The sequence below is a fragment of the Cervus canadensis genome, chromosome 2, assembly GCF_019320065.1.
Source record: "Cervus canadensis isolate Bull #8, Minnesota chromosome 2, ASM1932006v1, whole genome shotgun sequence".
NCBI lineage: Eukaryota > Metazoa > Chordata > Mammalia > Artiodactyla > Cervidae > Cervus > Cervus canadensis.
The window spans coordinates 1818573-1844046 of NC_057387.1; the positions used below are offsets into that span (position 1 = coordinate 1818573).

At 40.6% G+C, this 25474-nt stretch overlaps 1 pseudogene; it reads left to right on the forward strand.

Moving 5' to 3' along the window:
• The first annotated feature begins 22441 nt into the window (after positions 1–22441).
• Positions 22442–23539, forward strand: LOC122426852 (annotated as a pseudogene).
• The last annotated feature ends 1935 nt before the right edge of the window (positions 23540–25474 follow it).

Consider the following 25474-nt stretch of genomic DNA (forward strand, 5'->3'; position numbering starts at 1 on the left):
GAGAAGGCAACTTAAAACCTTTGTTAGCAAAGTGAAAGTTGAGTGTTAGTCACTCAGTCATGTCCAACTCTTTGTGACCCCATGGACTGTAGCCCGCCAGGCTTCTCTGTCCATGGAATTCTCCAGGCAAGAATACTGGAGTGGGTAGCCATTCCCTTTCCCCAGGAGATCTTTCCAGTGATTGAACCAGGGTCTCCTGCATTGTAGGCAGATTTTTTTTTTTTTTTTTACCAGCTGAGCCACCAGGGAAGCCCTTTGTTAGCAAAATAAGTGATAATTACCCCCAGAGAACTCTTAATCCTCTCTTCTTGGCCAGGCCCTCTCAAAGGAGTTCTAGACTTTAGGGCCCTGGTTGAATGAAAATTCTGTCTTTGCTTGAAGCATCTGGACTCATTTCTCTTCTTTTAATAGTTAACTAAAAATGTTTACGTGTAGATTTAACTTAAAGATAGACACTAAAACAGTTTAACTTTGATTACCTCCTTTGAACTTCCTGCTATTTTATCCATTTTTAAATTTCTATCTTTCCTTTCCGCTTTAAAATATGGTATTGACTTATTAAGTGTTTGTTTAGAATCACCTACATCTTTTCTTTCTACATTTCAGATCTGCTTTTGAAATCTTCTCTTTTCTTTCTTTTCTTTTTGTATTTATTTGTTTTTAATTTTTATTGGAGTATAGTTGATTTACAATATTGTGTTTGTTGCAGCAAATTGCATCAGTTAGACATATACATATACCTACTCATTTATTCAAGATCCTTTCCCAGAGAGACCATTAGAAAGTATTGAGTAGGAAAAAAAACACACACAGACACACACACACAAAAAAGAAAGTATTGAGTAGAGTTCCCTGTGCTATACAGTAGTTGTTACTTATTCGTTACCTATTTTATATATAGTAGTATGCATATGTCAGTCTCATCTCCCAGTTTATCCCTCTGCCCCTATATTTCCTGGTAACCATTAATTTGTTTTATATATCTGTGACTCTACTTCTGTTTTGTAAATAAGTTCCTTTTCAAGATCCCACATATAAGCAATATCATTTACCATTTGTCTCTCTCTGTCTTCATTCATCCATTATGACAATTTCTAGGTCCATCCATGTTGCTGTGAATGGCATTATTTCCTTCTTTTCTCTGACTGAGTAGTATTCTGTGGTATACATCTTCATCCATTCCTCTGTTGATGGACATTTTAATTGCTTCCATGACTTGGCTACTGGAAACGGTGCTGCAATGAATATTGGGGTGCATGCATCTTGTTGAATTATGGTATATACCTAGAAGTATGGTATATACCGGGTGTATACTAGAAGTGGCATTTCTGGGTCATATGGTAGTTCCAGTTTTACTTTTTTAAGGAAACTCCATACTGTTCTCCATAGTGGCTGTGACAATTTACATTCCCAATGATAGTGTCAGAGTCTTCTTCCTTCTTTCTGAAGAAAGTTTTCTTTAGTAATGGTCTATTGGTAGGATATTCTGTCAGTATGTATTTGTTTAAAACAAAATCTTTACTTCATTCTTGTTCTTGAAAGATAATTTCACTAAGTATACAATTTTAAATCAATAGTTATTTTCTCTCAGTGAACTGAAGACATTATTCTACTGCCTTCTGGCTTTTGTTGTTGATTTGAGAAGGCAGTTACCAATCTAATTATCTTTCTTTCATAAATAACCAGCCTCTGGCTATTTTTAAGATTTTCTTGTTTCTAGTGTTTTTTGGCCTAATCAACATGTGACTGGTTGTGGATTTCTTTTTACTTATTCACGTTAGAATGTGTTGTGCTTCCTGAATCTGTGGGTTTTTCATTAATTATGAAAAACTCTCAGGCATTAATATGTCAACTATTTCTTCTCCCCTTTAAACTCTCTTTTGAGAATTCTGATTGAGTGTTTATTAGACCTTTTCATTCTATTCGTATTGTTTAAATCTATCTTTTGCATTTTTCATCTCTTTATCTTTCTGTGCTCTCTTCTGGGTAATTCTGTCAAGTTTATCTTCCATTTCACTTTTTTCTCTTTAGCTTCCTCTAATCTCCTTCCTTTGAGTTTTAATTTTAATTAATAAATTTCTGTAAGGTGTGCATTTATAAAAATTCAACTTAGTTCTTTCTCAAATCAGTATGGTCATTGGCAGTAGTGTTTTGCTGTTACTGCTATACAATTTCCTCTTATTTCTTTGAATATATTAAATGTACTAATTTTATACTTTATCCCCAGTAATTCCAATATCTGCAGTCTTCATGGGTCTGCTCATTCTCACTTGTGGTTTCGCATCTCCTTACATGTTTTGTAGTTTTTGATTGCGAATTCATGTTTGGTAAAATGTCACATTATATTGATGCCATTCAAGAAAAATATTTCTTGCTCCTTCTCTTTACCTGTCCTGTTCTCTCCATAGTAACTCCACATCTATATACATATACACAGCAGCCCTGGAGGATCCAGAAAGAATAAGTGACTGAGGGAAGAAGGAATGGAAGTGCTAAGTGGGAAAATCTAGAAAGTATATGCATTTCTCTCTAATGCAAACTTCTAAAGTAAAATGATCCTACAATAGGGGAGAGCAAGAAGTCTTAACTTTACAAATTGTCTGGTTTGATCTTTATAAAAGAGTCATCGTTTGAATTACAGAACTAAAACTATTTGGGTGAGTTGAAGGTGAATAGAATGGCATGTATTATTCAAGAGTGACCAAAGAAAGTACAGATCTAGATTTCATTCATGAAGCAAGGAAGGGCTTGACCCATAGGATTAGAATTAGGCAGTTGTGGGGGAAAAAATCAACTGTTTAATGTTTTAACCCTACTGATTTCCATTTGCTTAATGTAAGAGTCATATTTTAAAAAATAATTCTATTAATTTATTTAATTTATTTCTGGTTGTGCTGGATCTTCATTGCTTTGTGGGCTTTTCTCTAGCTGTGGTGAGCAGGAGCTAGTCTATACTTGCGGTGCATGGGCTTCTCTTGTTGAACGCGGGCTCTGGGGTGCACAGGCTTTAGCAGTTGGGGCACATGGGCCTGGTTGCTCTGTAGCATGTGGGATCTTCCCGGATCAGGGATTAAATCCCTGTCTCCTGCCTGGGCAGGTGGATTCTTTACCAGTGAGCCACCAGAAAAGCCCCCAAAGTCATATTTTTAAATACATTCAATTCAGGAAACAAAGAAGTACGCTGATTTCAGGCTCTGAAAAAAATCTTGGCAGAGGCATCCTAATAATACTCATCACACCATTTAGGTGAGTTATATTTTCTGCAGAATTGGTCTTAAGCATTTCCTGAGTGTTTATCAGGTGGCCTGAAATGACTCACCAAATATGGCAGGAGGTTGTAGAGGCGGCTAGCAAGTTGCTCAGAGAAGGGGAGCGAGTTAGCCTGACACGCCATCTAGTGGCAGACATCTAAAGGCGCGTCTCGGGTGCTAACTTTCCAGGACTCAAGGTAGAATTGATGCTCTTGGAACTGTGGTGTTGGAGAAGACTCTTGGGAGTCCCTTGGACTGCAAGGAGATCCAGTCAGTCCATCCTAAAGGAAATCAGTCCTGGGTGTTCATTGGAAGGACTGATGCTGAAGCTGAAACTCCAATACTTTGGCCACCTGATGCGAAGAACCAACTCGTTGGAAAAGACCCTGATGCTGGGAAAGATAGAAGGCGGGAGAAGAAGGGGACGACAGAGGACGAGATGGTTGGATGGCACCACTGACGCGATGGACATGAGTTTGAGTAAGCTCCGGGAGGTAGTGATGGACAGGGAAGCCTGGCGTGCTGCAGTCCATGGGGTCGCAAACAGTCGGACACGACTGAGTGGCTGAAGTAACTGTGCCTCACGTTGTCTGAGAGATGTATTCTTAAAACACCGTGTATGAATTCACTTTTGGCAAATCAAACTAAGTGCATTAGGAGTTATTTATGTAGAAGTGATGAGTCCTTGTATATGTTCTGCAAGTTTAGATCTTGCCATGTTATATTTTCAGGGTGGACTTCTGTGGCTACAGAGTTATAGTGAAGTCAGTTTACCATTAGCAAGCAAAAATTATATCCTTGAACTGTGCAGCCAAAGGATCTAAATAGTCTATTCCCTGGCTTTTGGCTGAAAAAATTTTGAATCAATATTTCTCTCTCTTTCTTCTTTGCTTGTTCACTTGCTCTTGCTCTCACTATTATGCTGTCTCTAAAAAACAAGTGGAAAAAGTTCCATAGTCTCTTACATGAAAGCACTTTTTATAAAAAGCAATCCTTGCTCTCAAGACATGTTTTCTTGTATTTTATTTACATATTTTGTGAAGCAGCCTAGCACCAATGTTTTCTTGGCTTGTTTTGGTTTTTCATGAGATGTTCAGTCTCCAGTAGAGCAAAACCATAGAGAGAGAGATGCCAACTTCTATTTAGCACCGTTCTTATAAAAGCCCTTTGTTCAACTGAATGAATCCATTTATAATGGACATTACTGCCACTCCCTGCCCCCCTCCCCCATAACCTCTGTGGTCAGGCAACTGGCTTTTCTTATTCCATCATGCCAGGGAGAGAGCCGCTGAAATTCTAGTTGAAGTTACTTTCCTTTTGCACAAGTGTTAGTAAAAAATCTTCTGGTGGAAAATAACAGAAAGCTATCTCAGACTAGCTTAAGGGAAAAAAGGAAGAGAGAGAGGCTGTTCATCAGAAAGATCCTGGGATAGATCAAGGGATGGAAGAAGAGCTGTAGGAACTGTGGGTAAATCTGTGTTGTATGTATTCAGATTCTCTCTCCATCTATCACTCACATCTATTTGACTTTTTATGTTTATATTTTTCCCATTGAGGACAGACCTTCTCTACAAGGCAGGAATATATCCAAAAGCAATTCAAGAGTTACAATTTTTCAGCTCATGTGGCCCCAGATAGATGAAGGGCCTTCCTTATGGGAATGATCTGGGGAAAGGCTTGACTGAACCATTGTGAGGAATGTGCCTTTCTTTGAGCTCATCCTGTGGCCGGAAAGACGGCAAGTCCATTTTTGATTAGAAAGTTGAGATTTGGTGATGGACTGGATCATGGGATAAGAATATTTCTCCAAAGGAAAGAAGAAGGTGTTACTAACAGAAGTGGGAAAAGGGATGTGGGGCAGACAGGACACCAGAAGGACAGGCATCCACTGCTGCATCCTGAAAGTTTCTTCTATAGTCATGCAGCTTTGAAAACCCCTTGGGCGTAACATCCCTATGCAGGGCACTAGGGAGGCTGTTTTCTTTGCAATTCAGTGAAAATCCCGCCAGAGCCTTCCACATACTGGTGTATCTCCTTGGTTACCCTCTACTCATTCTAAATTCAGAAATCTGTCTCTGGGTCACTGCCTTAGTGAAGACTTTTCCTCTCTGTCCTGAGTTAGTCTAATATTCCCTCTTTATTCTCTCCTGCTTCCAGTGTTGTCCCCCTAATAATTCACCTTCTTTGTTGTCAGAAATTCTAGCTAGTTTTAAGAGAAATACTTGATGTTGGGCAAAAATGCCTTCTCCTTTCCTTTCCTTTCCGCAGAGCTGGGGAATTCTAGTCTCTCTGTGCAGTTTCATTCTTTTCTGTACCAGTAGGAAAGGAGAACTAACTGGATTACTGAGAATCCCTGAAGCTCACCACGCCACAATTTATGCATAAAGGTGAGTGTTCACGGACCACACACACTTTTCTGGTCCCGCTTCCTCTTCCATTTCCTCTTCGCAAGATGCCCAGCACCTCTGAGCTTCCCTCCCTCGTGGGGGGCGGCACATGCGGGCTGAACCAGCACCAGGCGTCTCCACCTCAGACCACAGCTGTGTTCGCTCACATGTTCTCTCACATTTGTCCCTCAGAGCCCTCATTTGACTTCTACTCATCCTGTGTGCACGCGTGTGGCCTCAGCCACAGGTGAACAGGGTCGTGCCTCTCCAGGCCTCTAAGGCTGCTAAGACATTTGTTGATATTTGTACAGCTATAGAAAATTTACTGAAGTGTGTTATCTATACAAACAACTTTTACATTATATTATGTAACTTCAAATATATCTTTTCAAAAAATTTATTGCTTCTAATATCTCATATCCATCTGCCCATAGATTTGCTCTTCCTTTCCGCTTTAGCATTTGACACAGAAATTGAAACAGAATACTTACTGAACCAAGTGTTAACAGATTTAAAGCAGCAGGTTCTTGAGGGGAAAATCCATTTATTGAGAGATGTTGCCTCAAGAAAAGTGAATGCCATGTCCAAGATCTCCCCATGAGGAGAACTTGGAGAGCACCCGTAGAGATTCTTCAGATTTAAATAAGTCCACTGAACAAAGGTAGATTTTCACAGTGATCCAAACTCTCGTCACTCAGAGCAGGCCACGGGCATTTTCAAAAGGAAACCTCTTCTCCGGGTGTTTGAGGGCTCTTGTGTCTACTTTCAGTGCTTCAGAAGGAAAAATCTTCAAGAGCTGGCAAACAACTCTTCATCACAGCAAATGTATCTCTCATTCCAAGAAACATCAACACTTGTTTTTCTCTCAAGGAAATTTGAAACAAACAAACAAACAAAAAAAAGTTTTCAATTCTTGACTTAAGGAGACCTAGGTTTGTTATATATATATATACATATACATACATACATACATACATGTATACATATATATATATAGCTGCCAAATGCTCCTCAGAGTATAAGAAAGAAAAAGGTCTACCCAAAGACTCTCACTGTAGGAACTGTAAGGGATGAAAAGGAGCCAGTCAACTCTGGCTTGTAGTAGAAGGCAGCCTGACAGTAGGCAGAGCCGGCCGGCACAGAGGATGGGGTACTGGGGTACTGGGCTGTGTGCCAGCAGTGGGTGGGTACCAGAGCCCCTGGATCCAGGCAAAAAAAAAAAAAAATCAGCCACACATAGTTCATCCAAGAGGGAGAGTCCAAACACTCTCACACAAGCCATGTTACACCTTGATAATGACCCTCAGTTATGAAAGTCCTGATATGCAAATATTTCCTAATCCCAAAACTAAAATAAATAGTTCAGTTAAAATCAAGATACCCGGCAAGATCAAAGTCTGACTTTGTCGCTCCCTGCTTAAAGCTTTTCTGGCTCTCCACAGTCTTCTCGGCATAAGGTCAAGTGCCTTAGAAAGTACAGGGCTCTGTGATCCAGCCTCTTCCTGCCATTGCAGCTTCACTGCCATTTTCTACTTGGACTTCTCTTTTTTTTCTTTGCTGTGCTCTCATATGCAGAATCATTTGTAGGACCCAAATGCACTGCATTGCTTTGCATCTTTGTGCCTTTATTGTAGAATGCCTTCTTCCTCCTCCTTGGGCACCTCCTTACACACATTTTAAGATTCATTTTGGTTGTCACATCCTCTAGGAATCCCGGCTCTCACCAGGCTGAGCTAAGAGCCCCAGATCCAAGCTTCTCTGTCAGTGAAGCTGTCACTGCAATCAACATGAATTCAAAATGATTCCTTTTTGTGCCTGTCCACCCACTGAAATGCAAGTTTTTTGAAAGTATGCTTTTCCTGTCTCCTTCTAATCATCCTGGTATGTGGTACACAATAAATTTCCCAGTGTTAGTTGAACTAAACCAACCAAAGTGAGCTCATGTTATGATGTTCTGAAAGCTCTGAATACAGAAGGGCTGGAAAGCAGTTACTCTCATGCTGGTTGAATATGTGCAAACCTTTCCATACCCAGGTCACAGCTCGGCCAGGACAGATGATCTCGGTCACCTTGAGGCTGTCCTCATAGCCATATGCTAAAACAGAGGTTTGAAAACTTCTGAAAGGGACTTGCCAAGAAACTAGTTTCTTTCTCGGTGACATGTAAACCTAGACATGTTTGGAAGGCAGGAGATGGGGATTGTGTTCACCTATAAGCCATGGGTGACAGGCCAAATATTTTGGAGTTAGAAACACCTGATGCTATATACTGGCTGCCAACCTCAGCTTTTCACTCCAGTTGAGGATTTACATCCATGGAGGATTTTTCATGCTGCTGTGACTGAGACATGAAAGAAGCAGCCAGCCTCTGGGCCCCAAGATGTTTGTGTGTGTCTCCATCAGCGCCTAGCCCAGTCATTACTATCCCCAAGCTCATGAGAACCATGAAAGATCACAAGCTGTGTATCCAAGACAGAGACAGCAGGGTTGGACAGCTCGAGAGGCCTGGAAGACATCCTGTCCAGGTTGTGGGGAAGATGAAGCCTGAGCTGCTAGAGAAATCTGCTCAGTCACTGACAGTCTCTAGGTCTGCCCCCTTCCTCTCCACCATATCTGAGCCTCAGTTTCTTTTAGTTTAAAAGGCAACAAATCAGTGTGTTCTGTTGAATATATCAGCGTTATGAGCACCCCTTAACCTCTTTCTCTTTCAATCTGCACCAAATTCTGAACAGTCAGCTCAGTGTCTGCAACTTGTGGTATAAAACAAGGTGATGAGTGAGGCATTTCTTGGTGGCTCAGATGGGAAAGAATCTGCCTGCAATGCAGGAGACTCGGGTTTGATTCCCAGGTCAGGAAGATCTGCTGGAGAAAGAAATGACAACTCCCTCCAGTACTCTTGCCTGGAGAATTCTATGGACAGAGGAGCCTGGAAGGGTACAGTCCACGGGATTGCAAAGAGTCAGACGCAGCTGAGTGACTGATGCACACAATGAGTGAGGGCAGAACCCAGAGAACCCTGGCCTGGCGTGGTGGATTCACATGGAATGAGCAGAGTGTGGGAGAAAAGACAGTAAAAGTAACAGTCAAGATGAGCTGGGAGATTTTGGAGAGGGGAGAAAGGGTTATAGGTTATTAAAAGATATTGAATACAGTTCCCAGTGCTATACAGTAGACCCTTGCTGTTCATCTATTTTACATAGCGTAGTATATACCTGTTAATCCCAGACTCCTAATTTAACCCTTCACCTCCCTTCCTCTTTGGTAATTATAGTATTATTTTCTATGTCACTGACTTTATTTGGATAACACAAATGTGCTATCTGAGACTGATGAGTCCAAGCAACCCTGGGAGAGGGTCAGAGAAGAAGATACAAAAGAAAACTCTTGCTGGTCCTCCGTTTGTGTCTTAGAAACCCAGTTTTTTGGGCTGGAGAATGATCATAAAAGATTCTAAAACTGTCTCTCTTTTGTGAGTCAAACCTCTGATATTTTCAGAAACCAGGCCGTGAATACAAAAAACAAAATGCCTGGGCCATAAGGGGCAAAAGCAGCCTTTGTTCAGGATGAGGGACATAAGGGAAGAAAACCAGCAAGAAAAATGTGATATCTTAAGTGGCACCTGCTATCCAGGGAGACTGATTCTGGGTTGGCAGCTCTTTTGCTTGTGATTCTTTGAACAAGAAGCTTTGAATAAGCAGCTTTGTTTAACAGCTGCTCACCATTAGCTACGGATGAAGAAGAAGCTGTTTGAAGAAGTTCTTGGTTAACTTTTGCGATACTCCTGGAGCACCCAATGACTACAAGACTGATGTGGGTCAGGAGAAAGGGAGCAGGGTTTATGCCCAGTCATAGGTGTGGCTGCCAAGAACCTAGCAAACTCAGAGGACATGAAACACCCGGGCGCTTGCCAATTAGCTTGCATCGGACACATGGAGTCTGAACTGCCGCTAGTCCTAGATTGTACACCCCCTCCCCTGCCACCCCACCACAAGCCATCAACTCCAATTGCTAAGGATAGAAGGTGGCCAAATAGATCAGACAAAGCTATGAAGCTTCATTTCTGATTTTCAGTCTATTTTAGATGTCCTCCATCTATTATTTTTTCCTTTTCTTTTTCTGTCACATCACACAGCTTGCAGGATCTTAGTTCCCCAACCAGGGTTGAGTCTGGGCCACCACGGCAAAAGCACTGAGTCCTAACCACTGCACTTCCAGGGAATTCCCTCCACCTATCACTTTATACAATTTCTTTATAAGATTTCTTTGGTGTATTGCCTTAAAAAAATCAGAGTTAATCATTACTACAAAGTATAATAAAGAAGGTAGGAAAGTAGAAAAGAAGCAATTTTTTTTTTACATTCCCTTAGAGATAAACTGGGAGTTTTAACGTAGGAGTAAAAATAACTTAGCACTAACCACATCAACCCTAAAACGAAAGTCCTGCTTTTTCACCTGCTTTTTCTATCTGTGTTGATGGCCTCATCTGAGTCCTAGGAGCCGAGTCCTAGGAGATCATCACAGACTTCTCTCACTCTTCTACCCTAGCACAGGGGTGAAGTCCAGGTCCAGAGTCAGACTTCTGGGGTTCAAATCCCATTCTTGCTATTTTCTAACTCTTTGGATTTAGGCAAGTTATGAAGACCAACATCTTCTCTGAGCCAGATACCAGACTTATGCCTATGCAGTCCATGACTATAGGACTAGAGGGGCACTCACAGCACGCTACTGACATCTCATCCATCAAAACCCTCCAAGCTTTGTCATCGATGCTGCTAGCTTTGCTCTCCATAGATCACTTTTCACATGGAGGCTTCAAAAAATCTATTCCAGTCATATGGGCCTCCTTTCATTTTCTTGAACCATCTTATTCTTGACTTTTCTTCATTTTTAATATCTCAGCTTGAATGTCCTTTCTTTGGAGAAGTCTTCCCAGTCAGCCTGTCGACCTAATTTCTTTCATGGAACATAGTATTACCTAATTAACTTGAGTATTTATTGGTTACTTCTTCATGGGGTCTGTTCTCCAGTAGGAGAGAATGTAAACCTCCATAGAATATAAGCTCCACGAGGACAGTAATCCTATATTTTGTTCATCACTAGAGTCCAACACCTTTCTGGGAATTGTGTCCTGGGCAAATATTTGTTTAGAGAATTAATATAAAAACACTGAACCATAAGTGAAGTGAAGTGAAAGTTGCTCAATCATGTCCAACTCTTTGCAACTCCATGGACTGTAGTCCATGGAATTCTCCAGGCCAGAATACTGGAATGGGTAGCCTTTCCCTTCTCCAGGGGATCTTCCCAACCCAGGGATTGAACCCAGGTCTCCCACATTGCAGGCAGATTCTTTACCAGCTGAGCTACAAGGGAAGCCCAAGAATACTGGAGTGGGTAGTCTGTCCCTACTCTAGGGGGATCTCCCCAACCCAGGAATCAAATCCAGGTCTCCTGCATTGCAGGTGGATTCTTTACCAACTGATCTATCAGGGAAGCCCAGAACCATAAGGATGATGCTATTTAAAATACACACTCAATGATATTCCCTTTAATTGTCCTAGGGATAGAACACTCAAGTAAAAGAACCAGAAAATATTAGCACTATTGTTAATGAAGATCTCATTTCATAGATGAGAAACCTGAGGCTTGTCTTTTTTGTAGCTAGCTGTCCAGAGCAGCTCAGCAGTAAAGAATCCACCTGCCAATGCAAGAGACGTGGGTTCAGTCTCTGGATCAGGAAGACCCTCTGGAGAAGGAAACGGCTACCCTCTTCAGTATTCTTGCCTGCAGAATTCCATGGACAGAGGAGCCTGGTGGGCTATAGTCTATGGGATTGCAAAAGAGTTAGACATGACTTAGTGACTAAATAACAACAGTCCAGAGCCACACAGCTTATTAGTCAATAGTAAATTGTTTTGTGGATTCCCTCAAAAATATTCCTGTATTCTAAACCAGATCCTGTGAATGTAACTTTATTTGGAAAAATAATCTCTGTAGATGTAATGAAGTTAAGGGTCTCAGGATGATATTATCCTGAATTATCTGAGTAGGCTCTAAATCCAATGACAAGTGTAAGAGACAGAAGAGAAGATGCAGAAAGATAGAAATGAAGTCCATCTGAAGAAGGAGGAAGAGATTGGAGCTGTGCATCCAAAAGCCAAGGAACACCTAGAGTCCATCAGAAACCGAAGGGTCAGGGAAAGATTCTTCCTTAGAGCCATCAGAGAGAGCATGACCCTATAGACAGACTGACTTCCAATTTCTGGCCTTCAGAACTAGGAGAGGGTAAACTTCTGTTTTAAGCCTTCAAATTTGTTGTAGTGTATTAGTGCAGCCACAGAAAATTAACACGGGGAGGGGCCTGGCAAGGAACTACCAGCCGTACTTCTTAACCAGTGTACTTTCCATGAGCACCTAGTTCCCCAGGTGACTATGAATAATCACAATATAACCAAGTTCCAGATGACAACCCAACCATTAGTCCCCAAGTCTAAAGACACCGATCTCAATCCCTGACAAAACCCCAAAAGCTGAAACCTAAATAGGGATCATCTGAATTCTGAATCCAGGGAAAGTTGCCTTTTAAACCATGAAGGGAGGGAAACTTTGGGCTCTATAAGTGTCCTGCCATTCAGTCCTTGATGGACAGGCATTGTTTCTCACGGGACCACATTTCTCCCCAGCCTCCATTCAAAGAAACTGAAGCATCAACATTTTGCTCAGGTCCACCACCAATACGCAGCCCATCTCTGCACAACTATGCTGAACAAAGGCCCCTCTTTCAAGAGTCTTCTCCATACTTGAAGTGGGAGGATGTGCTCAAGCCAAAGGGGCTCAGTTCTTTTCACCAGCTCATTAAACATGCCAACCATCGCATCGAGTCTTTACCAGGCAGTCAGTGTTTACAGAGGGATTGAAATCTAATTCCCCTTGTGTAATAATAGCATTTCAGAAAATTCCATGTGGAACTCTCTGAGTAGTGCTTCTCAAACTGTTGCTATTGTTCAATCACTAACTCGTGTCCCACTCTTTGCAACCCCATGGACTGCAGCATGCCCGGCTTCCCTGTCCTTCACCATCTCTTGGAGTTTGCTCAAATTTATGTCCATTGAGTTAGTGATGAGTTGGTTATCTAAGCATCTCATCCTCTGCTGCCCCCTTCTTCTTTTGCCTTCAGTCTTTCCCAGCATCAGAGTCTTTTCCAGTGAGCTGGCTCTTCGCATTAAGTGGCCAAAGTATTGGAGTTTCAGCTTCAGCATCAGTTCTTTCAATGAACTTCAGGGTTGATTTCCTTTAAGATTGGCTGGTTTCATTTCCTTCCAGTGCAACGGACTCTCAAGAGCCTATATTGTGAGTTTAAATGACATAGGTTTCTTATTAAATATGCAGATTCTAATCCAGTAGGTCTTGCTGGGACCTGGGATCCTGCATTCTAATTGGCTACCTGGTCATAATGTTGTCAGATTTTGAATGGTTCAGAGTAGCAAGAAATAGAGATAGTCCTTGCATTGTGCTATGAAAAGTGTGACAAGTGACCATATTTGGAGCTCCTATAGATTTGTTTGCATTCTACTTTCATAGAGCTTGTCCCAAATAATTCTTCCTCTTTCCCTAGACCACATTCCATATTCACAGAAGTGTCAGAGCAAGGTGAAAGAGAGCTGTGTAGGAAAAGTTTGTGCATGCTGAGTCACTCAGTCATGTCTGACTCTTTGTGACCCCATGGACTGTAACCTGTCAGGCTCCTCTGTTCATGGAGTTTTTCAGGCAAGAATACAGGACTGGGCTGCCATTTCCTAAACCAGAGAATATTCCAGACCCAGGGATTGAATCCATGTCTCTTGCATCTTCTGCACTGGCAGGTGGACTCTTTTCCACTGCACCACCTGGGAAAAGTTTATTGATATAGAATATATAATATGCAAAACACATATCATAAAATGTGAATATATATTCATATAGAAATATACATGTACATGAAATATAATAAATGAAAAAATATAAAAAATGTTTTAAAAATATAAAAGTTTAAAATCCAAATATTTAAAGTCCAAAAACGGAGAAATATTTTATTTTCTGAAACCCAGTTTCTTCCTATGGACAACTTTTTTTTAGTATTTTCTTTATTTGTCTGTACCAGGTCTGTTCTGTGGCACACAGGATCTTCAGTCTTCGTTGCAGTGTGCAAGATCTTCCAGTTGCAGTGTGAGAACTTTTAGTTGTGACATGTGGTCTCATTCCCTGACCAGGGCTCAGACCTGGGCCCCCTGGATTGGGAGTGTGGAGTCTTAGCTGTGGACCACCAGGGAAGTCCCGACGGACAAACACTTGAGGAGACAGTAAAGAGACTTACGACTCATCTTGACTGTATCACCCTTGTCAACTCTAAGATGGTTACCTCCTCAATTACAATTTACACATAGTCACATGATCAGAAACATTTGGTTTGCAAGTAAGTGTTCAAATTCCTTCAGACTGTAAACAATCACATCTTTCCATCTTCATATCCTTAACACTAAGCACATACTAGGTGCTCAAATATTTGTTGGGAAGAAAAATGAATGTCTTTGGCATTTAAAAACATGACCTTTCATCATGTTATATTATGCAAAAGTGATAAGACGAACTCTACCTGCAAAGAATCACACTTGTGCCCTCCCCAGGCAGAAGAAAAGGTAGAAAGGGCAAAGTCATTAGCAGATAACAGATAAAAATCAGCGAGAGCTGAGGATTAATTGCACACACAGTGGGGGAGGGTGTGCTTAGAGCCTTCTGGTTGTCAAGCCTCTCCAGATCATTGGCTCAAATTTGGGCAGGAAGGCAGTTCCAAGGGCCACTTCAGGCCAGAGTGGGAAGAGAAAGGAGTAACTTGGTGGTGGTGGAGGGGTGAGGGGACGTGTAGAAAAGACAAAGACACAGGAAGACTGTAGAGTGAGAGGGAAGTGAATGGAAGGAGCAAGGCGCCTTAGAGGACAATAAAGCAGAAAGATTCCTATTTCAGCCTGTTAGTTGAGCACCGTCAAATCTTTGTCCCCAACCCATACTCTCTCCTGAACCCCACTTGTGTTGCTTTCTAGACATATCAACCCTGAGGACAATAGACTCTTCAAAGTTGACAAGCATAATACCAAATTCACCTTCCTCTGCTCAAACCTGCATCTCTTATTGGGTTTGTTATACCTTTAATCTAAAAACTAAAGTTGACTTATTTGCTTTCACCCTGCCACACAATCCTGCACTAGCTAGACAAGTTACATTTAACAGGCTAGGTGCACATTCTTCCACAAGACTGTCCTTACTTTAGATGTCAGCTACATGTTCAGGGGTTACTATGTCACATGCTAAAGAAAGCTGAGCATCGAAGAATTGATGTTTTTGAGCTGTGGTGTTGGAGAAGACTCTTGAGAGTCCCTTGGACTGAAAAGAAATCAAATCCTAAAGGAAATCAGTTCTGAATATTCATTGGAAGGACTGATGCTGAAGGTCCAATACTTTGGCCACCTGATGTGAAGAACTGACTCATTAAAAAAGACCCTGATGCTGGGAAAGATTGAAGGCAGAAGGAGAAGGGGATGACAGAGGATAAGATGGTAGGATGACATCACCAACTCAATGGACATGAGTTTGAGTAAGCTCCGGGAATTGGTGATGGACAGGGAAGCCTGGCGTGTTGCAGTCCATGGGGTCAAAAACAGTCAGACATGACTGAACGACTGAAGTGAACTGACTGATGTCACATGCACTTCTGACCAACTGGCTATAAATTGGAAGGCCTCCCATGACCTTTTCAGATTTGATCATTTGCTAAAATGACCCTCAGGAAAGTGCTATGCTTCTGATTAAAGTTCATGATAAGAAGATAAAAATCAGGACCAGCACAAAGAAGAACCGCAGGTGAAGGCGCCAAATGTGAAGTTTCTGTGTCTTCAGGATGCATCACCCTCCCAGTACATCAATGTGCATCACTAGCCATAAAACTCATGAAAGTCTCAGTGTCCAGAGTTTTTACTGGTATTAGGGTTTCTTTAGAGAGGCGTGGTTGCTGGACTCCTTGGCCATGTGATTGAAATAACTCTAATCTCTCTTCCCCTCCCCAAAATTCAGAGGTCTAGTGTATATCACTTGGCTCAAAGCCTCAACCTCCAAACTGCATGATTGGTCCTTCTGGTGTGGCCAGTCCCTATCTTGAAACTTTCTAGGGGCTTACCATGAGTCACCTGATTAGCATAACTCTGTTGTGGTCCAAGGGCCCCACCATGAAGAATAAAGACACTACTCTCACTTGGGAAATTCCAGACTTCAAGATTACCTGCAAAAAACTAGGGACAAAAGCCAAATTCTTCATTGTACAAGAGCCCTCCGCGGTCAGCCCATCACTAAGCCATGCCTATTTCCATCCTACATATCTTTGCAATAGAGCTCCTTCATTCCATCCCTGCTCTTTTAGGCCGTTGTAGGCTCTTATGTGGACTATAGCCATAGTCTACTAACTGGTCACCTTACTCTCTCACCAAGCCATCCTTTGCTCTACTATTAGAATTGTAATTATAAAAACCCACTCAGATATGCAGATGACGCCACGTTAATGGTAGAAAGTGAAGAGGAACTAAAGAGCCTCTGGATGAAGGTGAAAGAAGAGAGTGAAAAAGCTGGCTTAAAACTCAACATTCAAAAAATGAGGATCATGGCATCTGGTCCCATCACTTTGTGGCAAATAGATGGGGAAACAATGGAAACAGTGACAAACTTTATTTTCTTGGGCTCTAAAATCACTGTGGATGGTGACTGCAGCAACGAAATTAAAAGGCCCTTGCTCCTTGAAAGAAAAGCTATGACAAACCTACTGTTCAGTGTTCGGTGTTAGTCTCTCAGTTGTATCCGACTCTTTGAGACTCCATGGACTGTAGCCCACCAAGCTCCTCCATGGGACTTTCCAGGCAAGAGTACTGGAGTGGGTTGCCATTTCCTTCTCCATGGGATTTTCCCAACCTAGATAGCATATTAAAAAGCAGAGACTTTGCCAACGAAGGTCCGTATAGTCAAAGCTCTGGCTTTTCCAGTAGTCATGTACGGATGTGAGAGTTGGACAATAAAGGAGGCTGATGGGGAATACATGTAAATCTATGGCTGATTCATGTAAATGTATGGCAAAACCACTACAATATTGTAAAGTAATTAGCCTCCAACTAATAAAAATAAATGAAGAAAAAAAAAAAAAGGAGGCTGAGTGCCCAAGAATTTATGCTTTCGAATTTTGGTGCTGGAGAAGACTCTTGAGAGTCCCTTGGAAGATCAAAGCAGTCAATCCTAAAGGAAATCAACCCTGAATATTCATTGGAAGGACTGATGCTGAAGCTGAAGCTCCAATACTTTGACCACATGTTGCAAAGAGTCGACTCATTGGAAAAGACCTTGATGTTGGGAAAGATTGAGGGCAGGAGGAGAAAGGGGTGACAGAGGATGAGACGGTTGGATGGCATCATCAACTCAATGGACATGAGTTTGAGCAAACTCCAGGAGACAGTGAAGGACAGGGAAGCCTGGAGTGCTTCAGTCCATGGGGTCACAAAGAATTGGACATGACTGAGAAACTGAACAACAACAAACCTAGGAGATTAAATCAAGATGGTGGCATAGAAGGACGAGTGCTCATCTCTTCTTGTGAGAGTACAGAAAGTGCAACTAGCTATTGAACAATCATCCACAGAAGGATGCTGTAACCCACAAAAAAAGATACCCCACTTCCAAAGACAAAAGAGAAGCCACAACAAGATGGTAGAAGGGGTGAAATTATGATAAAATTAAATCCCATACCTGCTGGGTGGGCAACCCACAAACTGGAGAACAATAATACCTAAGAAGTTCTCCCACTGCTGTGAAGGTTCTGAGCTCTATCTCCAGCTTCCCAGCCTGACGATCCAGTAAGGGGACTATGAGTCTCCAGGGAATCTGACTTTGAAGCTCAGTGGGATTTGATTACAGGACTTCCACAGGACTGGCTGAAACAGAGACTCCACTCTTGGAGGGCACAAGCAAAATCTTGCGTGTACCAGGACCCAGGGAAAAGAAGAAGTGACCCTACAGAAGACTGAACCATACCTACCTGCTCGTGAAGGAGGGTCTCCTTTGCAGGCGTGGGTCAGCTGTGGCTCGCTGTGGGGATGGAGGCACTGGCAGCAACAGTCCTGGGGGTCACAAAGAAGGTGCACTTTGTCAAGTGAGTCCTCTTGAAGATTGCCGTTAACCCTTCCACAGAGCCTATAGACTCCAGGGATAGGTCACCTCAGGCCAAACAAGTAACAGGGAGGGAGTGTAGCCCCGTCCATCAGCAGATAATCAGATTCATTTTACTGAGCATGACCCTGCCCACCAGAACAAGACCCAGTTTTTTCCACCACCAATTCCTCCCATCAGCTTCATCCGCCAAAGGACAGACAGAAGAAGTAAGAAGAACTACAATCCCACAGCCTCCAGGATGAAAACCATAACCACAGAAAGTTAATCAAAATGAAAAGGCAGAGGATTATCTCCTAGGTGAAAGAACAAGATAAAACCCCAGACAAATAACTAAATTAGGTGGAGACAGGCAATCTTCCAGAAAAAGAATTCAAAATAATGATAGTGCAGATGATCCAGGATCTTGGGAAAAGAATGGAAATGATGCAAGAAATGTTTGACAAAGACTTAGAAGAACTAAGGAACAAACAAACAGAGATGAACAATACACTAGAAGGAATCAATAGAAGAATAACTTCCAGGGTAAGCGACCTGGAAGACAGAATGGTGGAAAACCACTCATAAAACAGAATGTAGAAAAAAGAATGAAAAACATGAAGACAGCCTAAGAGTCCTCTGGGACAACATTAAACATATCAACATTCACTCTACAGGAGTCCGAGAAGAAGAGAAAAAGGACGCAAGAAAATATTTGAAGAGATAATAGCTGAAAACTTCCCTGACATGGGAAAAGAAATAATCAACCAAGTCTAGGAAGCACAGAGAGTCCCAGGCAGGATAACCCCAAGAAGGAACACATTGAGACACATAATAATCAGACTGACAAAAGTTAAAGATAAGACAAAAAGCAACAAGGAAAAAATGATAAATAACATACAAAGGAACTCCCATCAGATTATCAGCTGATTTCTCAACAGAAACTCTACAAACTAGAAGGGAATGGCACGATATATTTAAAGTGATGAAAAGGAAGAAACTGCAACCAAGTTTACTCTACCCAGCAAGACTCAGGTTCAGATTTGATGGAGAAATCAAAAGCTTTCCAGCAAGCAAAATTTAAGAGAATTCAGCACCACCAAACCATCTTTACAACAAATGTTAAAGGAACTTCTCTAGGCAGGAAACACAAGAGAAAGAAGAGACCTACAAAGAATTAACCCAAAATAATTAAGAAAATGGATCATACATATTAATAATTACCTTAATGTAAAAGGATTAAATGCATCAACCAAAAGACATAGACTGGCTAGGTGGATGAAAACATGCGCAGTTATACACTTCTACTTCCCACATCACTCTACCTAACCCCCTAAATTGTGTGTAATTATTTTATAAAGTGAAAGTCGCTCAGTTGTATCTGACTCTTTGAGACCCCATGGACTATACAGTCCATGGAATTCTCTAGGCCAGAATACTGGAGTAGGTAACCTTTCCCTTCTCCAGGGGCTCTTCCCAACCTAGGGACTGAATCTAGGTCTCTGCACTGCAGGCGGATTATAATTGCAAGCCATAATGGAAACATGATTAGCCTGACAGTATACTGTAATTATCTTTTATCTTTTGTCTGGCTATTAACTGTGAAAACTTTTAATTTTGTGATTCAGTTTAGTTCAGTTCAGTTGCTCAGTCATGGCTGACTCTTTGTGACCCCATGAACTGCAGCACGCCAGGCTTTCCTGTCCATCACCAACTCCCGGAGCTTACTCAAACTCATGTCCAACGAGTTGGTGATGCCATCCAACCATTTCATCCTCTATTATCCCTTTCTCCTCCTGCCTTCAATCTTTTCCAGCATCAGGGTCTTTTTCAATGAGTCAGCTCTTCGTATCAGGTGGCCAAAATATTGGAGCTTCAGCTTCAGCATCAGTCCTTCCAACGAATATTCGGGATTGATTCCCTTTAGGATAGACTGGTTGGATCTCCTTGCAGTCCAAGGGACTCTCAAGAGTCTTCTCCAACACCACAGTTCAAAAGCATCAGTTCCTCGATGCTCAGCTTTCTTTATAGTCCAACTCTCACATCCATACATGACTACTGGAAAAACCATAGCTTTGACTAGACAAACCTTTGTTGGCAAAGTAACATCTCTGCTTTTTAATATGCTGTCTAGGTTGGTCAGAGCTTTTCTTCCAAGGAGCAAGCATCTTTTAATTTCATGGCTACAGTCACCATCTGCAGTGATTTTGGAGCCCCCAAAAATAAAGTCTGTCACTGTTTCCATTGTTTCCCCTTCTATTTGCCAGGAAGTGATGGGACTGGATGCCATGATCTTAGTTTTCTAAGTGTTGAGTTTAATTTTGTGACTATGTAACTAATACTCATTTTAATACCATTGTGTCATGATTGGTTAACAGAAAATAATTGACTTCTATATCACTAAAACAACCATTTAATGGAAAAACCTGTAAACACTTTTAAAAATCCAGATGCACAGTAGAATTATCTTGGAAATTTTTGAAAAATACAAATGCCAAGGTATTGTTTTATTTTCTCAAAAGCTCCAGAGGTAATTCTAATGAACAGTCATGTTTAAAAACAACTGGACTATATGATGACCTTTTACTTTTATCTAGTTTGTTTCATTTTTTTCTATTTTATATTCAATGCTCCCATTTCATTAAGTTTATGTTTTCCAATTTCTCCATCTTTTTTTGTTGTTGTTCTTTCTCAAGGCTTTATCAAGTGTAGTAGAAAAGCTTTTATATATGTATGTGTGTGTGTATATATATATATATATATGTATATATATATATATAGTAAGTATAATATATATATTTTAGAAAACTTATAAATTTTTACCTAGCTAAAAAATTTATGACATTTTGAGTCTACTTGTTTGACTTAATATAAGTGGAATACTAGATTTGTAATTTATAGTCACTCAAAACTTTGATATAGTTCCATTTATTTTGGCATCTAGTATTACTGCTAAAAGTCTAGAAAATGTATTATTTTAGTGATTTTTTAAAAAATATTTGAATGAGAAACTTCTAGGGCTTCCCTGATAGCTCAGTTGGTAAAGAATCTGCCTGCAGTGCACGAGACCCTGGTTCGATTCCTGGGTCAGGAAGATCTGCTGGAGAAGGGATAGGCTACCCACCCCAGTATTCTTGGGCTTCCCTTGTCGCTCAGCTGCTAAAGAATCCACCTGCAACGTGGAGACCTGGGTTCAATCCCTGGGTTGGGAAGGTCCCCTGAAGAAGGGAAAAAGGCCTACCCACTCCAGTATTCTGGCCTGGAGAGTTCCATGGACTTTATAGTCCATGGGACCACGAAGAGTCAGACATGACTGAACGACTTTCACTTTTACTTTCACAGTATTATTAACTAAAGTACAGATTTTGTTCAAATTTCAGAAAATTTTATACTAGTGTCCATTCTCTTTTCATTTTTCTTCTGTTACAAATATTTTTTAATTTTCCTTGTTATGTCTCCTTAGAAACACCCATTATTTAAAAGTGGACATTTAATTTCCAAATACATGGGGTTTTTATATTAATTTCTCATTTTTTATATTAATCTCTCATTTAAATGTTTCTTTCTCTGCAATTGCTCTCTGTGGTTTTTTAGTCTTTTAACCTTCTTGAGGCTTTCAATAGCTCAATCAAAGATCTCTCTGGCTAAATCAAAGATTTCTGTGGCTAAATCAAAGATCTCACATTGCACTTGAAAATATGTGGGTTATTTTCAAGTATCTTTTGATATTGATTTCTAACATAATTCCACAGTGATAAGGGAACAGACTGTGTATACTTCTTTCATGTCTCTGGATATGTTTCTGTGTCTCCTGGTTTATAGTCTGTGGAAACTTGAATACATTTGTACCCTTTTGTTGTGTGAAAATTGTATAAATCTTAAATTATGTTGAATTGGTTCGTAGTGCTTTTCAGGTCTACTATATCCTTCTACTTTTCTGACTATTCATTCTATTAATTTTTGAGGGTTTGATATTGAAACTCCAACTAAAAACCTTAATTTATCTACTTGAAATAATAATTGTTATAGGGGAACTACATGCAACTTTGTTCTGTATTTTCCAAGTCTCCTGTAAATGTATCACCATGCTTTCATAATTTAAAAAATTTTTAAAAATTAATTAAAAAATAAAACCCCAATCTGATCACATTCATTTCTTGCACAAAATTTCTCAGTGGCTTCCAACTGCCTATAGCAGCATAGTCCAACAAAAATATAATGTGAGCTGAACACATAATTTTAAAGGTTCTAGAGTCCGAGTGGTGAAGAAGGCAATGGTACCCCACTCCAGTTCTCTTGCCTGGAAAATCCCATGGACGGAGGAACCTGGTAGGCTACAGTCCTTGGGGTCGCTAAGAGTCGGACACAACTGAGGGACTTCACTTTCACTCTTCAATTTCATGCATTGGAGAAGGAAATGGCAACCCACTCCAGTGTTCTTGCCTGGAGAATCCCAGGGACGGGGGAGCCTGGTGGGCTGCCGTCTATGGGGTCACACAGAGTCGGACACAACTGAAGCGACTTAGCAGCAGCAGCAGCAGAGTCCGAGTGGAGTGAGCGAGCTGAGTGGTTGTGTGGGTGCCTCCCGGAGATGGGTAGCGCTTGCAGCATGGCTGACCAACTGACTGAAGAGCAGATTGCAGAATTCAAAGAAGCTTTTTCACTATTTGACAAGATGGTGATGGAACTATAACAACAAAGGAATTGGGAACTGTAATGAGGTCTCTTGGGCAGAATCCCACAGAAGCAGAGTTACAGGACATGATTAATGAAGTAGATGCTGATGGTAATGGCACAATTGACTTCCCGGAATTTCTGACAATGACGGCAAGAAAAATGAAAGACACAGACAGTGAAGAAGAAATTATAGAAGCATGCCGTGTGTTTGATAAAGATGGTAGTGGCTACATTAGTGCAGCAGAGCTCCGCCATGTGATGACAAACCTTGGAGAGAAGTTAACAGATGAAGAAGTTGATGAAATGATCAGGGAAGCAGATATTGATGGAGATGGTCAAGTAAACTATGAAGAGTTTGTACAAATGATGACAGCAAAGTGAAGACATTGTGCAGAATGTGCTAAATTTCTTGCACAAAATTGTTTATTTGCCTTTTCTTTGTTTGTAACTTATCTGTAAAAGGTTTCCCTCTACTGTCAAAAAAAATGTGCATGTATAGTAATTAGGACTTCATTCCTCCAAGTTTTCTTCCCTTATCTTACTGTCATTGTCCTGAAACCTTATTTTAGAAAATTGATCAATTAACATGTTGCATGTGGCTTACTCTGGATATATCTAAGCCCTTCTGCACATCTAAACTTAGATGGAGTTGGTCAAATGAGGGAACATCTGGGTTGTGCCTTTTTTTTTTTTTTTTGAGTAATTTTCTTTAGGAATTTTCAGCATGTTGTTGTTGAAGTGTGGAGTTGTAACTCTGCGTGGACTACGGACAGTCAACAATATGTACTTAAAAGTTGCACTATTGCAAAACGGGTGTTTTATCCAGGTACTCGCACACTATTTTTTTGTACTGCTGGTCCTATACCAGAAACACTTTCTTTTATTGTTAACTTGCTCTTTAAACTTTGTTTTAGCCACTTAAAGAAAATCTGCTTATGGCACAATTTGCCTCAAATCCATTCCAAGTTGTATGTTTGTTTTCCAATAAAAAAATTACAATTAAAAAAAAAATAAAGGTTCTAGTTGCCACATTTTTAAAAACTGAAAAGGAACAAGTGAAATTAATTTTAATAGTGTACTGTATTTAACCAACCCATCTAAAATATAATCACTTCAGCGTGTTACCTATGCATCTTTCTATTTTATACTATTTCCATTTTTAATTTACATAAATGAAGTAAAACAAAAAATTCTGCCCTTCGGTTGCATTGAACACATCTCATGTACTCAAGAGCCGTATGGTTCATGGCTATCCTACTGGACTACTGCAAGGTTAGCTTCCTGCCTGTGATATAAAGTCCTTCACATGCTGCCTCCTGCCTGCATTTCATCCTGCTTCCTCCCATCCACCCCTCCGGCCGCCAACTCAGATACTTTCTTCTCTGACCACATTGAAGCACTTCCCTCAAACAGTCCAAACTCTTTCCTAGTTCACATCTTCACTCACACGCACTTAACGGTCTGCCTTAAAACCTGTCTCTCTCCTCTGCCAGGAAATGTCACATGTATTGTTGAATATTAAACCCCAACTTTGTCTCCTCTCTGAAGAATTCTCAGACCCTCCAGGCTGAGTAAGTCATGCTCACTGGTGAGCCTCAATGGTGCTTTAATACCTCTATTTGAGCAAACCATATTTTCTGCATCACAGATTGCAACACATGATTTGACACATCAATTGACAACTAGGCAGACTACTTGAAAATCAGTTTTGTGATTATGGTACGTGTAATGTTATGTTGAAATTGTGTTTGTACATGCCTGGGTGGCTAGCTCCTCAAGGACACAGACTGCTCCTCTTTACCTCTGCGTGCCCAGTTCTAGTTCAGTGCCTGCTGGCTGTTGGCCCCTTCTCTACTTATTAAGCGAACAGATCTCTAACCCTGGATACAGCAAATACTCCTGGAAGAGGAAATATACAGACCAGTTTGTTATATATACTGCAGTTTCCCCCCTTAATTTTCACTGTATTTTGCTTAATCAAAGCACTCTTAGAACATTTGTTCCTCTTCAAGGTATACATAATTGATGACAATGAAAATTGTTACCAATTATACAAGAGTTTGTATTTTGACAGAGTTCAAAAACTCAAACTATTTAAATGAAATATGAGGACAGTATGAGAAGCATCTTCCAACTAATGTCTGATCAGGGAAGTTTTCTGAAGTCTCTGAAAACACACCTCATATAGGTACTGCTGGATTCAAGATTAAGTCATTTAAAATACATATATACCATGGTATAACTGCTTTTGAAGTTTGAAGGTTTCTTACAAAACTAAACAGTCTGAACATATACTCCAGTAATCACATTCCTTGCTATTTATCTAAAGTAATTTAAAACTTATGTCACACAAAAATCTGCACACAGATCTTTGTTGCAGTTTTACAGAGAATTGCCAAAACTTGAAGACAACCAGGATGCCCTTCAGTAGGTGAATGGATAAATAAACTGTGGCACATACATACAATGGAATATTATTCAGCACTAACAAGAAATGAGCTATGAATCCACAAGAAGACATGGAAGGATATTAAAAGCATATTATTAATGAAAGAAGACAATCTGAAAAGGCTACATACTCTATGATCCCAAACACATAACATTCTGGAAAAGGCAGAACTATACAGACAGTAAAGAGTTCAGTGGTTGCCAGGGGTTGGGGGTTGGGAGCTGTGAATGGGCAGAACACATAGGATATTTTAGGCAGTGAAATTATTCTGCATAGTACTACAATGATGGATGCATGTCCTTATGCATTTGTCAAAACCCATAGAATATATATGTATATATATGAATGAATATATATGTATATATATGAATATATATGTATTCTATATCTAGAATATTCATATGTATATTCTATACACCAAGAGTGAACGTGAATATAAACTATGGATTTGGGGTTACAGGGATGAGTCAACTTAGGTTCTGTATTGTAACAAATGTGCCA